Consider the following 15952-nt stretch of genomic DNA (forward strand, 5'->3'; position numbering starts at 1 on the left):
ACCAAAATCCTTCTGGGAAAACATCTTGTGGACACATGAGACCAAGATAGAGCTTTTTGGTAAAGCACATCATTCTACTGTTTACCAAAAACAGAAATGGGGATACAGAGACAAAAAAAAGACACGGTCGCACATCCACAATATGCACAAATGATCTAACACTTCTCAGCCGAGCAGCCCCAAATGCCACTCGAACAAGCCCACGGGATGCCCCCCCCCCACGCAGACATGGTGCCACGGCGGGAGCAGCCGCCACGCAGTACCACACCAGTGTGAACAGGGTGTAATAGTTCACTTACCATGTGCCTCCAGCCAGAGACTGGAAGCCTAGCCAGGAAGGGAGGGGCCCTAGAGCACTTCCTGCTCAACTTATATGTGCAAGGCCTTTGGGGGGAGGGGTGAAGTGCAGACCAAGCAAAAACAAAAAAATGGAAAGGAGAATACGTGGCGAGTGGGCTTTGTACTTTTTGATCAAAATGTTTACTAACAACCTGTTTTTGAAATTATGCTGAGAATCAATTAGATCATAATACAAAATTGTGGATGTGCGGCCATGTCTGTTTTTTCTACCTGGATTCACATTGTGTATTCTATCCCTTTCCTTTTTTTTGTTCCACTTGGCCTGCACTCCTCCCCACCCCCTCAGCCCAACCCTATATAAGTGGCAGGTAGCTACACCTGGGCCCTTTCATTCTCTAGCAGTCTCCCAGTCTGACTGGGAGCACATGGTAAGTGTGCTGTTACACCTTGTTCACACTGGTGTGGTGCTGTGCGGCATCCGTTGCTGCCGCGGCGCCGTGTATGCGGGGGGTGCGGCCCGGAGACTGGTTTGGGTGGCATTGGGGCCGCTCTGCCAGTGGGTCGTTCCCCCTGTGGGCACTGGTGTCGCGGCGGTGGTGGGCGCCGCCCAGTGCTACGCCATTTTATGCTGGGGACCTTAGGGACCCACTCTCAATAGGTGGCCTTGACGTGGCGAGTGGGCTTGTACTTTTTGATCAAAACGTATATACTAACAACCTGTTAGTTTTTGAAATTATGCTGAGAAGCAATTAGATCATAATACAAAATTGTGGATGTGCGGCCATGTCTGTTTTTTCTACCTGGATTTACCGAAAACAGAATGAGGCCAACAAATAAAAGAACACAGTACCTACAGTGAAATATGGTGGCGGGTCAATGATGTTTTGGGGTTGTTTTGCTGCCTCTGGCACTGGGTGCCTTGAATGTGTACAAGGCCTCATGAAATCTGAGGATTACCAATGAATTTTGGGTTGTACTGTACAGCCCAGTGTCAGAAAGCTGGGTTTGCGTCCGAGATCTTCGGTCTTCCCGCAGGACAATGACCCCAAACATATGTCAAAAAGCCCCCAGAAATGGATGGCAACAAAGTGCTGGAGAGTTCTGAAGAGGAAGCAATGAGTCCAGATCTAGATCCCATTGAACACCTGTGGAGAGATCTTAAAATTGCTGTTGGGAAAAGGCGCCTTCCAATAAGAGAGACCTGGAGCAGTTTGCAAAGGAAGAGTGGTCCAACATTCTGTCTAAGAGGTGTAAGGAGCTTATTGATGGTTATAGGAAGTGACTGATTTCAGTTATTAAGACATGTGCCCGGCTATCTCACCTGTGCCTCACCCTCCCCATGACATAAATGGGTCGGATGGTGGTTAAAGCCCCAGGTTCTGTTCTCGGTCTGCAGTGTTGATCAAGGTTAGGTCCCCATCAGAGAGCACCTCTTATTCTGGGGGACCCAGCATGACCGTGCCCTATATAGACACTTCATTTCTTTAAATGGGTACTCCGCTGCCCCAGCATTTGGAACATTTTATTCCGAGCACTTGTTGTGACATCACAACCCCCGCCGCTTGCACCCGGTGTTCTAAACTAACGCCAGGGGCTGTGCAGAGATGGCGGGGGTCCCATCATGTGTTTAGGACATTAAGAATCTCTATGGAAATCAGTCTATAGAAGTATCAATGAACAGTTCATGTCCTCAAACTCAGTTTGTAGCCATCTGTCAATTTCTTTAATGTTTTTTGTGTGTTTAATGCATTTTTTGGCATTAGTTTTTATAACTGTTTATATAGTTGGGATCATGTTTGCTATACCTTTTCATGATACTTTGTATTATCATTGTGCCCAGAGCTGCTGCCATCATTCTGCACGGTCAGGTCTCTGACTTTCACCTTTTAGATATTCACTTTTGTCTATATAATAGTGTAATATGCCACCTAATGCTAACAAAGTTATGACAAATAAGTCATATCAGGGCACCATCTAAAAATACATGCGGTCATTCTCTGGTAATAAAGCAAAGAAATACACAAAGGCCTAGACAGCTTTTACTTGTCACACATCCAAGTATACTGAATTATAGTCATTGCCTTTATAGATAAGAACTGTAGTCTATTTATTTATAGAGTAACCACAGTTTAACCTCGTAACAGAGCTGTCTTGCTAAGAAAACCCATTTAATGGACCCTATAAGGGAATCTAGCTTATAGGAAGGAGGTGGTCCCCTATTCAGAACCTTTATCTGTTGGCCGGAGCAACTAGAAAGATTTTGTCTCTGGAGGACCCTAAATATTTTATGCGCTATACAAATAACCCATTGATTTGAACCCCTTAAAGGGGTACTTCATTAGACATCTTATTACCTATCCAAAGATGTCACGCCACGCCCCCCCCCCCATTCATTTTTTATGGGAGGGGGGTGACAGCTTTGACATCACGATGGGGCATGGCAGGAAGTCACAACCTTGGCCACCTGAACATAGAGTTCACAATACCATGTGTCTGCACGGAGATTGCTGCCAGGACCTCTTCAATCAGACATCTTATCCCCTATCCAATGTCTAGCAACAAAGTACCCCTTTAAGGTCACTGCCTGTTTTGCATTGAGGGGCGGGGCATTGAGGGGGCGGGATGTGACATCATGATCTTCCGTCCCTGTGGTCGGGAGGAATTAGCCAGAGAACCTCCAGCGCTTCTGGAAGCAGTTACAGGTGGGTGCTGCTTGCTATATTGTGGGGGTCCCTAGCGGCGGGATCCCGGCAATCTGACATCTTATCCCCTATCCTTTGGATAGGGGATAAGATGTCCAGGGGCAGAGTACCCCTTTAATGGACGGCCCCATTTTCCAAATCTGACATGTGTCCCTTTATGTGGTAATAACTTTGAAATGCTTTTACTGATTTTTCATGACATATTGTACTTTATATAAGAGGTAAATTTTGGTTGATACATTCAGAGGTTTTTGCGAGAATTTTCTAGATTTTAAATTCTCTACATGTAAGAGAAATAGTCATACCAAATAAATTAGTTATTCATTCTCGTCTACTTTATGTGGCATCATATCTAAAATATTCTTTTACTTTTGGGGGGCATTCTAAGCCTTATACTGTAATATGATAAGCATTTCAATGGAAATATTCAAAATAACATTCACAAAGCTTCACAAGGTTCACAAGAGATAAAGCAATATTAAGGGGACATTTTATACATTTTCATAAATGTTTTTGCAAATTTTCAATTTTTATTACATTTTACTGTAACATAATAGGTATGAACAGAAACATTCTAATCAATATTTATTTCCCCAATTCTTTAGTTTTTAGAAGTATCTCATATGTTACCCTTGTATGCTACCTGATGTACATACAGGCCTAGGACATGATGAAGCACCTCATACAATTCATCTAGGGGCGTAGCAAGAATTTGGACCCCACAGATGTTTACAAAAGTTTTTAGCATAATTTTTTTAAATGCATAAATTGCACTGTTAGCACCAATTTCCTCGCTTTTACAATAAACACTGGAAAAATACCACCCCAAACTTTGTTAGGCAATTTTTCCTGAACGCATCCCATATGTGACATGTTATCACCTAAATGGGCAGTCGGCAAGGCTCAGGAGAGACATAGCTCCAACCCAAATGTCAGTTCTACTTTGGCTTCATTTACTGCATCGTGCTTCCATTATAGAGGCTTAGAAGTGTAAAAATGATCGAAACCCCATCATTTCACTGCTGCTGATCTCTGCTGGGACCCACTGTTGGCAAACAGCAGCGGTGATGTCACTAAGCTCCGCCCATGCTCCAAGTCGGGCCCGGAGCTGAAGATACTGAAGAGGATATCCGGAGAACCACAGCACGGAATAGGAAAAGGTAAGTACCATTGTCGTCAGTCTCACCTGCACTACCTCTCTGTACTGACAGGTTAGTGCAGGTGACACTGATGACAGATTTCCTTTAAGACTGCAAGCAACACCCATTTTCCCAAGGCAGAAATGGAGGTCAGAGGGCAGAATGCTGTAGATGATGGAGCCAGGCCACATTACATATGCTGTGATTGGTCAGTCAGCACTAACTGACCAATCTGAGTTTCACAGGGACAGAACTGCTCTAATTGGTCCTCCAACATGTTTCTTGATCTACTGCTTCACATAGCAGCAGCATAAGGTACCACGCAATTCATGACATAAATATATGTCCAACCACGTAAACCTCCTCTTGCCCAGGACGTAAATATATGTGGGAAGTGTTTTTTTATTTGTTTTTTTTTTATAAATGAGTCAGCCAGCCTAATTTGAGAATTTAGCCCCATCCCTATGACTAGATGGAATAGTAACATGATTTTTTTGAAAGTTGAAACATATTACCCCCGAAAACTCCAACATTCACTTGTCTCCGATTTTTTTGTGGAAATCATATGTCCAAGAAAAATAAAGTATTAGGGTAGGGTCACACGTAATGGATCCGCCGATGACCGACCCTAGAGTGATCCCCCTGCCTGTGCCCGCTCGTAGCAGCAATCCGCCACTACAAGCACACACTCAGGGATCTGCGCGACTGTAGTAAAGTGCGCACGCATGCGCCGTTAACTCCCGGAAATTTCAGCCGCTCTCTGCGCAGATCCCTGTGTGTGCTCGTAGCTCATTGCTGCTCCACACGGGCACAAGCAGGGAGCTCACTCTAGAGACGGTCATCAGCGGATCCGCTTACTATTAGATGCCCCTGAAGTTTTTCTGTGGATGCAATGAACGCTATGAAGTTCTAATGCTGAAATTGCTGCTGGTACCAAAAAAACTTCTTTCGACTCTGATTTCTGCAGAGCGGAAACTTTGGTGGTTAATTTTGATTACCAGACTTTATATTAAGACACATGACCACAACGTCTAATAAGAGCTTTTATTATGTTTCCAAAACAAGGAGAACTGCACACATTCTTATGTTGGTTCTTTTAAACACGGGTCAAAGGGTCGGACCCCCAACTAAATATAAAAACTTCCTTGTACACCTCCTGATGAGCGGTAACTACGTGTAGTCTTTCTTTTGTACAACCAGTCATTGGTGTCTATGGCTTATAAGGGCCCTAAAACACAGGACAATTATTGGCTGAACAGGCCAATATGGCCCCCATGTTTTAGGGACAGGGATCAGCGACAAACCAGCAAATGCTTCTTTTTGATAGGTTAAAAAAACCATTGTTCGTCGACCACACATCTCCCCGACAAATTACAGATACAAAGAAATGATAGTTGAGCTTTGTAATAGACTCTTTAAACCATGACCTATCTAGAAGATCAGTGCCCATTTACAGCAATGTCAGTCAATGTAATAGGGCCCTAGAACAAGAAGTTTGTGACAGCTACTTCCTGTCAGCCATATTATCTTACTGTGCTAATTTCTCAGTCACCTGGCCAAACAGCGGATCTTCTCTAATCCCTCTGTTAAATCTCCCTGGCAGTCAATCAGAATTAAAGTACGTCCTAATAGAGTATGTTAACAGATGTTGTCTTCATGAGACAACCTTTTTAAGCAATGGGTCCAAAGGAGGTTAAACAGCTATGGACCAGCTAACGTGGGCCAGTTCTGACCAGGCACAGACTGACCCAGAGGGGAGCTGGAGAATACCCTGGAGGGCCAATGAACCAATATTGGGCTTTGGGAGTGGTTAGTGCTGCCACACTAGCCCACTGCTTCCAGAGCCTCTTCCAGAGTCTTGATGTTGTCCAGTGGTGCCCAAAACATACAGATGCTTGTTATAAGGACCCAGTGGTGGGCTACATCTGAGGCAGAAAAGACTTGGGACAGAATATAATGAGTATAAGAAGGAGTTTGGTCTGTTGTAATATTTAATTTTTCTTCTGGCCTGGGTTCTCATTAATTCAGTAGTCTGGTCTGGGGTCTGGTCTGGGTACAAAATAATGTAGAGGATTTACCTGGGTTATGAATTAATCTAGAAGTCTGTTGTGGTAGCTAATGAATTTATAGGTCGGGTGTCTTCATACATTTCAGGATCTGACCTGTAAGTTGGATTAATTCAGATGTCTGGTCTGAGGTCTGAATTAGTTTATGGTCTGGGGTCTGGTTCATTGTGAGATCTTGTGTCTGAATTTAGGCAACTGGTCTGGGGTCTAAATTAAGTTAGAAGTCTGATAGTTTGCTACGAGTTGCAGCATTTTCTATGTTTGCCCTTGTTTACAGCGGGACAGTGTAGTACACTCTAGGAATAGTAATGGGGGAACCATAGGCACTAGCAGGCAAGATAGTGGTGATAGCACAGGATGGAAGTAATAAAGGATGGGGGGTTAAAGTTTTGGAATGGGCTGCAGAAATGAGAAGTCGAAAAATGACTTGGCAGCAAACTGGTTGGTCATCAGAAAAAGTTTTATCAATACTGTATTGTCTTGTTTAGTTTGCAGAGTGATATACTCTACAAAACACCTAGAAATAAGTTATATATACACTGACTCCTATATAGTCACTGTATGGAGTTATAGTCGGTTTAGATTTTTATTTTCAATTATTCAACAATTATTTTCATAGTTTATATGAACAATTTGGAATATATTAATGCTATCGTAATGACTGATAAAAAAGACTATATATAATAGGGAATGGTGTTGCACATGTACATCAAGCTAAAAAAGGAACAGTTAATTCCTCTATGTAGCTGTAGGTTGGGTCCCAAGAATAAGGTCCATTGGTTGGTTTTAGGTAAATCCAGTCTGACATTGGATGTGACATTGTTTGAGCTTCATACCAGAGTTGTACAAGGTTCCCTAATCTACCCTTGTATCCATATACCTTGGCCAACTTGGCAGACCCCATCACATGGGCCTATGCCCCAACAGAATTTGGCCTCCTTCTATTCTACAGAAGTCCTGGTATTGCCCGTCTCTTGGACGATTCTTGTGAAGCAGATCAGATAGTTCTCTTAATATTCTTATTAACCTGATATAACCCAGTAGCCTAAGCTCAAAGCCAACAAGTGTCTATAGATTGTAAAGCATAATTGTATTGATAGAGACCAAAATGGAGATTAAGAACTGGGTTAAACCAGGTCATTGAGAAAGTTAAAGATTATTACATGTGAGTTTGTGACCTATATTTCAGGACATAATGTCTCAATAAAAATACAAGGAGTAGATATAAGGCTTCTGGCAGCCGTCCAGGTAAATAATTAGTGATAAGACAGGACAATGTTTGCTCTCTGTATAGGCTTTTCCTTTCTTAAGATATGATTAAATTCATGGATTTCAAAGATGCACAGGGTATACCAGCATTGTCCATATTACTATACACAGGAGATATATAACTTATACCAGCTGTACATATATATTATATACAGTATATACCCAGGTTATACCAGCATGGTCCATATCACTATATACAGGAGATATATAACTTATACCAGCTGTACATATATAATTATATACAGTATGTACCCAGGTTATACCAGCATGGTCCATATCACTATATACAGGAGGTATATAACTAATACCAGCTGTACATATATAATTATATACAGTATAAACCCAGGTTATACCAGCATGGTCCATATCACTATATACAGGAGATATATAACTTATACCATCTGTACATATATAATTATATACAGTATATACCCAGGTTATGCCAGCATGGTCCATATCACTATATACAGGAGATATATAACTAATACCAGCTGTACATATATAATTATATACAGTATATACCCAGGTCATACCAGCATGGTCCATATCACTATATACAGGAGATATATAACTTATATCAGCTGTACATATATCATTATATACAGTATATACCCAGGTCATACGAGCATTGTCCATATCACTATATATAGCAGATATATAACTTATACCAGCTGTACATATATAATTATGTACAGTACATACCCAGGTTATACCAGCATGGTCCATATCACTATATACAGGAGATATATAACTTATACCAGCTGTACATATATAATTATATGCAGTATATATCCAGGTTATACCAGCAAGGTCCATATCACTATATACAGGAGATATGTAGAAAATGTTCCCTTACCTGAAATATTCTTTTCCTGAAGTCCGTCGGAGGCACCGAATGGGTTAATGCTTCCCAGCTTACCCAGAATGAGAGCAGTTGCTAGCAATATAATAAAGACAAGTTAATCACTTTAGCTACACCCTAAGTGCCTCTATAAGTACATCCAATAAACACACAAACCATGTATCGTATACAGCAATAATATTTAATGGGTGGGTAAGTTGTGCCGCCTACGGACTTCAGGAAAAGAAAATTTCAGGTAAGGAACAAATTTTCTACTTCCTATACGTCCTTAAGGCGGCACCGAATGGGATTTGCAAAGCAGTAAACCAAAAATAATAAAGGGAGGGAATCAGCAACTCATGGCACTTTGAAGAACGCTCAAACCGAAGGCTGACCCCTCGGACGATGTTACATCCAGTCTGTAGTGCTTGACAAAGGTATTTGGTGAAGACCAGGTAGCCGCTTTACAAATTTGATCCATGGGTACATGGTACCTTTCTGCCCAAGATGTGGCTGTTGATCTAGTTGAGTGGGCTCTTAACAAAAGAGGAGATTGCTTGTCATCTAACTCGTAACAATGTTTAATTGTATCCCTGATCCACCTCGCCAATGACGATTTGCACGCCTTCTTTCCTCTGTTGGGCCCTTGGAACTGAAGGAATAGACCTTCCGACTGTCTGAACGTAGATGTTTTATCAATGTATGTCATCAGAGCCCTCTTGACATCTAGAGGATGAAGCGTGTCGTGCTCATTCTTTAGAACTGGAAGAATAATCTCTTGGTTGAGGTTAACTACTGAAGAAACCTTGGGCAGAAATCCCGGCATGGTTCTCAGAATCACAGCGTCAGAGACAATTCTTAAATACGGCTCCTTAGACGACAAAGCTTGAAGCTCACTAAGCCTTCTGGCGGATGCAATAGCCACTAAGAACAGACACTTGAAAGACAGCCATTTCCAGGTTGCTTCCTCTAATGGCTCGAAAGAATGACCAAACAAACATCTTAGGACTAGCGGGAGATCCCAGGAGGGAATAGGATTATGGAACGTAGGTCTAAGCTTATTAATGGCCTTAAAAAATCTGGAAATCAATGCTGATCTAGAGAAGGCTCCATTCAGATATGAATTAATTACCGTGAAGTGAACCTTCAGGGTATTGGGTTTTAACACTTTCTGGAACCCCTCCTGGAGAAACTGTAGCACCAACGAAATCTCTTCAAAGGAACATTCTTTCCGCTGACACCAGGCCAGAAACAGAGACCATATCCTAGCATTGGTTTTTAGGGTAGCAGGTTTTCTGGATGCCAGCAGGGTATCAATCACTTCCTGAGAAAGACCCTGGTTGTTAAAGCTCTTTGTTCAAAATCCAGGCCGTCAGCTGGAGTCGGTGAAGATCCGGATAAAACATTGCTCCTTGGACGAGCAGGTCCTTGATCTCCGGGAGCTTCCAATAATGACCCTTCGATAACCTCAATGCAATGGGAAACCAGGCCCTTCTTGGCCAGAACGGAAGAATTGCGATTGGTCTGATTTTCTGGAGAACTCTTGGTATTAACGGCATTGGGGGATAGACATAAATGAAAGTCCGATTCCAGTTGAGCGACAGACCGTCCACTGCCACTGGACCGCCTGTCCTCGATAGGGAACAAAAGTGTTGTGTCTTCTTGTTGTAGCATGTGGCCATCACATCCAGGGTTGGAGAGCCCCACATTTCTGTCAATCTGCTGAAAATTCTGGGATTCAGCTCCCACTCTCCAGGGTTCACCCTGTCCCTGCTGAGCCAGTCTGCTTGAACATTGTTCACTCCTCTTATATGGACCGCTCTGATGGATAGGAGATGAGATTCGGCCCAGCCCATGATGCGAGTGCATTCTGCTTGCATCCGGTGACTCCTGGTCCCGCCCTGCTTGTTTAGATAGAAAACTGAGGACATGTTGTCTGACTTAACCAAGACTGCCCTGTGGTGAATTTGAGACTTGAAATGCATCAGGGCCTTCCTGACCGCGGTAAGTTCCTTCAGATTCGATGACATCGTTAATTCTTGCGGCGTCCAGGATTTCTGTACCCATGCGTCCCCCACATGAGCACCCCAGCCTGAGGCATCCGTAGTGAGGACTATTTGATCTAGACTCTGGAGAGAGCTGCCCTGGAGAAGATGTTTCGGAAGAAGCCACCACTTGAGATTCTGTTTGAGGGATGCCGGAACATTGACCACTGTATCCAGAGAGTCTTGTGACTTGTTCCAATGACTTAGAAAGTGGTCTTGAAGCTGTCTGAAGTGCATCCTAGCCCACGGGACTGCCTCTATAGATGAAGTCATCATCCCTAGTACCTTCATGGCTTCCCTCAATGAACAAGCCCTGGATGATATTAGATTTTGGACCACTTTTTTCAAATTCTCCACTCTCTGATGAGAGAGAAATGGGCGCTTCTTCCGAGTGTCTATGATAAAGCCCAGGTACTGAATTACTGTGGATGGGACCAGAGATGACTTTTTCTGGTTGACCAGAAAACCATGGGCTTTCAGAAAGTGAAGAGTGATGCTGAGATGGTGAGTGAGAAGTTGTTCCGAAGGAGCTTGGATTAACCAGTCGTCTAGATACGGGGTGACAGAAATCCCTTGAAGACGGAGAGCTGCAGTCAGGACTACCACCACCTTTGTGAACACGCGTGGGGCTGAAGTAATGCCGAACAGTAGACAGGTGAACTGAAGGTGCTGGATGTGATGCTGATGGGAGATTGCAACCCTGAGGAATTTTCTGTGCGCTGGAAGGATGGGGATGTGCAAATAGGCATCCTGAAGATCTATGGAGGAGAAATCCCCTTTCTGAATGTTCAAAATGGCAGATCGAATCGACTCCATCCTGAACTTCTTTTTCAGGAAGAACTTGTTCAAGAATGAAAGATCCACTACTCTGATTGGTCCCCGGTTATTAGTGGTGTACCCCAAGGTTCAGTACTGGGCCCGCTGCTGTTTAATTTATTTATCAATGATATAGAGAATGGTATTAACAGCTCTGTTTCTATCTTTGCAGATGACACCAAGCTTTGTAGCACGGTACAGTCTATAGAGGATGTGCATAAGTTACAAGATGACTTGGATAGACTAAGTGTCTGGGCATCCACTTGGCAAATGAGGTTCAATGTGGATAAATGTAAAGTTATGCATCTGGGTACTAATAACCTGCATGCATCGTATGTCTTAGGGGGGATTAAACTGTCAGAGTCACTGGTAGAGAAGGATCTGGGTGTACTTGTAGATCACAGACTACAAAATAGCATGCAATGTCAGGCTGCTGCTTCCAAAGCCGGCAGGATATTGTCATGTATAAAAAGAGGCATGGACTCGAGGGGCAGGGACATAATACTCCCCCTTTATAAAGCATTGGTACGGCCTCACCTGGAATATGCTGTTCAGTTTTGGTCGCCTGTTCATAAAAGGGACACTGCGGAGTTGGAAAGGGTGCAGAGACGCGCGACTAAACTAATATGGGGCATGGAACATCTTAGCTATGAGGAGCGATTAAAGGAGTTACAATTGTTTAGTCTTGAGAAGAGACGTTTAAGGGGGGATATGATAAACGTATATAAGTATATAAATGGCCCATACAAAAAATATGGAGAAAAACTGTTCCAGGTTAAACCCCCCCAAAGGACGAGGGGGCACTCCCTCCGTCTGGAGAAGAAAAGGTTTAGTCTAAAGGGGCGGCACGCCTTCTTTACCGTGAGGACTGTGAATTTATGGAACGGTCTACCTCAGGAACTGGTCACAGCAGGAACAATTAACAGCTTTAAAGCAGGGTTAGATACATTCCTGGAACAAAATAACATTAATGCTTATGCAGAATTATAAAACTACATCCCTTTCCCTTATCCCCTTACATCCTTCCCTTCAATCCCCTGGTTGGACTTGATGGACGTATGTCTTTTTTCAACCATACTAACTATGTAACTATGTAACTACCAGTCTCCAATCCCCCGATGACTTGGGAACTGCAAAGATTGGAGAATATAGGCCTTTGAACCTTTCCTCTACAGGAACCTCCTCCAGTGCGTTCTTCAAGATAAACTGATGCACGAGACTCCTTATCACAGAATCGGAGCCTTTGTTCACAAGGAATCTTTCCGGTGGAAAAGATCTTAGTTCCAGCGAATAGCCTTTGGTAACAATGTCTGTTACCCAGGCGTCCGATGACGTCTTCCTCCAGGTGTCTGAAAAGTGCCTCAATCTGCCGCCTACTGGCTCTTCCACGGTACTTATGGCGTTATTGTTTGTCTTTATTGAAAGCTCCGGCGTCAGACTTCTTTCTGAAGTCCGGTTTCTTATTCCTATGAAAGGAATAACTCCTCTTGGGAGAGGCTCTAGACCTGCCATAATACGGTCTAGTCGGTTTCTTCTTGTTAAAGGGAAAATGGGCATCTTTCTCTTCATTGAAAGATTTTAATATCTCCTTTAGCTGGGGACCAAAGATAGAAGAAGGTTGGAAAGGTAGACCCACAAATCTGACTTTTGAAGAGACATCTCCACCCCACTGTTTAATCCACATAGCTCGTCTTGTGGCATTTGACAGGACTAGGATCCTTGATGAAAACTTCAACACATCAATGGGGGCATCACAGAGAAACTCCGAGGCCAGTTTCATGGTCTCTACTCTCTTCCAGAGACGTTCTCTGAAAACACCGTCCTCAATATCCTGTGACAGTTGGCTAAGCCACACTCTTAACGCTCTGGCTACAGGAACAGATGCTGAAGCTATTTTTGCTGAGGAGGATGCTGATAAGTACACCTTCTTCGCAAGACTGTCCGCCCTTCTATCCAATGGATCTGAAAGCCTAATGGATTCCTCCGACGGGAATAATGACTTCTTTTCCAGCCTGGCAGCCACCAGGTCTAGCTTAGGGGGCTCCTGCCACTCTGCACAGACTTTGGGATCTAGCCTGTAAGTAGATTTGAATCTGGCACCCGCATCGGTTTTCTTCTCTGGCTTGTTCCAGTCTTTCTTAACCCAATCCGAAAGAACTGGATGTGAGGGAAACAACTTAGCTGAGACCGGAGGAAAATAATAAAGTTGATCTTTCTTTGATTTGTGAGAAATATCTTTCTCAGATTCAACCCTTTCCTTCACCGCAGACAACAATTTCGGAAACTTCTCCTTAGGAAGAAGGTATAAGTCCTCATCTAATTCATCCATGATAACGTCCAAAGAAGACCCATCCGACGAAGAAGCTCCTGAATCCGACTGTGAGGATATAGGAGAAGTGCACTTAGTTGCCTTTTCCTTTCTGGCTGGTACAAGTGACTCTTTTAGCTCTTTAAAGGTATTGGTCATCTCGCCTTTAAACCATTTTAGGAAGGCACCTGGTTGCATGTCCTTTGTATTCTGACAAGAATCACATATGCCCCGCTCACAATCCTCAGGCAAAGGTTGCTGCCATTCTGCACACACATTGTGCTTAGTCTTCCTCTTTGCTTTGCCTCTATGAGAAGACATTCTGAGGAAAAAAATGCCATATAATTAGTATATATAAAAAATAACATATGCTAATGGAAGGAAAGCCAGAAAAAAACAGCGTTCTCTGATACCTTACAGGGCCCAAGAGATCTGCTGCCTTGGCTGAACGCAACCAGACAGAGATCGGGCCCTGTTTAAATAGTCGCGCCCTGGATGTCTCATCCGGACATGCGCGCGACGCTCCTGGCTCATGCGCAATGGGCCTCAGAGGCATTCGAGTCGCAGTGCCATCTTGGAGTCCCCCAGAACTAACCTGCTTTCCTAGCAGCGTTAGGAACGGAAGTCGCAGGCCCCGCTCACCGACCGGAACTTCACCGTCTGGGTATGGCAGCTGACGGTTCGCGGATGAAGGGTAGGACACACTGGGGGAAATTTTACCGCTGCCTTCTTCGGAGAGGCAGCGGAGGGAACAGCTGAGGGACCGACAGTAGCATCCGGTATACGGCTGACCCGGCCTCAGAACTCAGGAAGCCCCGAGTATGAGGTACTTGTCCTGATCCTCTTCCGAGTGAGAGAGAAAAAAATACGTGGTTTGTGTGTTTATTGGATGTACTTATAGAGGCACTTAGGGTGTAGCTAAAGTGATTAACTTGTCTTGATTGTATTGCTAGCAACTGCTCTCATTCCGGGTAAGGCTGGGTTCACACTACGTTTTCTCCCATATGGGAGCGCATACGGCAGGGGGGAGCTAAAACCTCGCGCTCCTGTATGCCTTCGTATGCGCTCCCGTATGTCATTCATTTCAATGAGCTGGCAGGGGTGAAACGTTCGGTCCGGTCGGCTCATTTTTGCGCCGTATGCGCTTTTACAACCGGACCTAAAACTGTGGTCAACCACGGTTTGAGGTCCGGTCGTAAAAGCGCATAAGGCACAAAAATGAGCCGACCGGACCGAACGTTTCACTCCGGCCGGCTCATTGAAATGAATGACATACGGGAGCGCATACGGGGACATACGGGATCGCGAGGTTTTAGCTCCCCCCTGCCGTATGCGCTCCCGTATGGGAGAAAACGTAGCGTGAACCCACCCTAAGCTGGGAAGCATTTACCCATTCGGTGCCACCTTAAGGACGTACAGGAAATAACTTATACCAGCTGTACATATTATATACAGTATATACCCAGGTTATACCAGCATGGTCCATATAACTATATACAGGAGATATATAACTTATACCAGCTGTACATATATAATTATATACAGTATATACCCAGGTTATACCAGCATGGTCCATATCACTATATACAGGAGATATATAACTTATACCAGCTGTACATATATAATTATATACAGTATATACCCAGGTTATACCAGCATGGTCCATATCACTATATACAGGAGATATATAACTTATACCAGCTGTACATATATAAATTATATACAGTATATACCCAGGTTGTACCAGCATGGTCCATATCACTATATACAGGAGATATATAACTTATACCAGCTGTACATATATAAATTATATACAGTATATACCCAGGTTATACCAGCATGGTCCATATCACTATATACAGGAGATATATAACTTATACCAGCTGTACATATATAAATTATATACAGTATATACCAAGGTAATACCAGCATGGTCCATATCACTATATACAGGAGATGTATAACTTATGCCAGCTATACATATGTGGTGTCCCAGCACAAATGGCTGTCCTGTGATTGAGCACTGACTTGGGCAGCTTGGCAGCATAGAGTGCTTGGCCCACTGATGTTCTTATAAATATTAATTATGTGTATATTGTAAAATGAGAATAATATATTTTCTTTTAATAAATATTATTGTTACATGAATGTACATTAATATACTACTGTTCCTTTAAAATTGTGAGCAGCAAACCCCATGTGACTATGTGAGCCAATGAGACCCCACAAGTCCCCTCTGTATGGGAGAAGTCCGTACGCGGTCAGGTCACCCGGTGTGTACTCCGAGTCCTGAGCAACAGCTAAGCTCAGGTGTGCTGAGTTGTGTGTCCTAAGAGGACTACTCCAGCTCTAATCTTTCTACTGGTCATCCTACAATCATTTACAGTGCTTTGAAAGGACCCTAGCTACCAGAACCACACAATTCCGTCCGGTGAAAAGCACCGCAAGTCTCAGAACGGCAACAAG

Source organism: Hyla sarda, chromosome 3 (genome assembly GCF_029499605.1).
Source record: "Hyla sarda isolate aHylSar1 chromosome 3, aHylSar1.hap1, whole genome shotgun sequence".
Lineage (NCBI taxonomy): Eukaryota > Metazoa > Chordata > Amphibia > Anura > Hylidae > Hyla > Hyla sarda.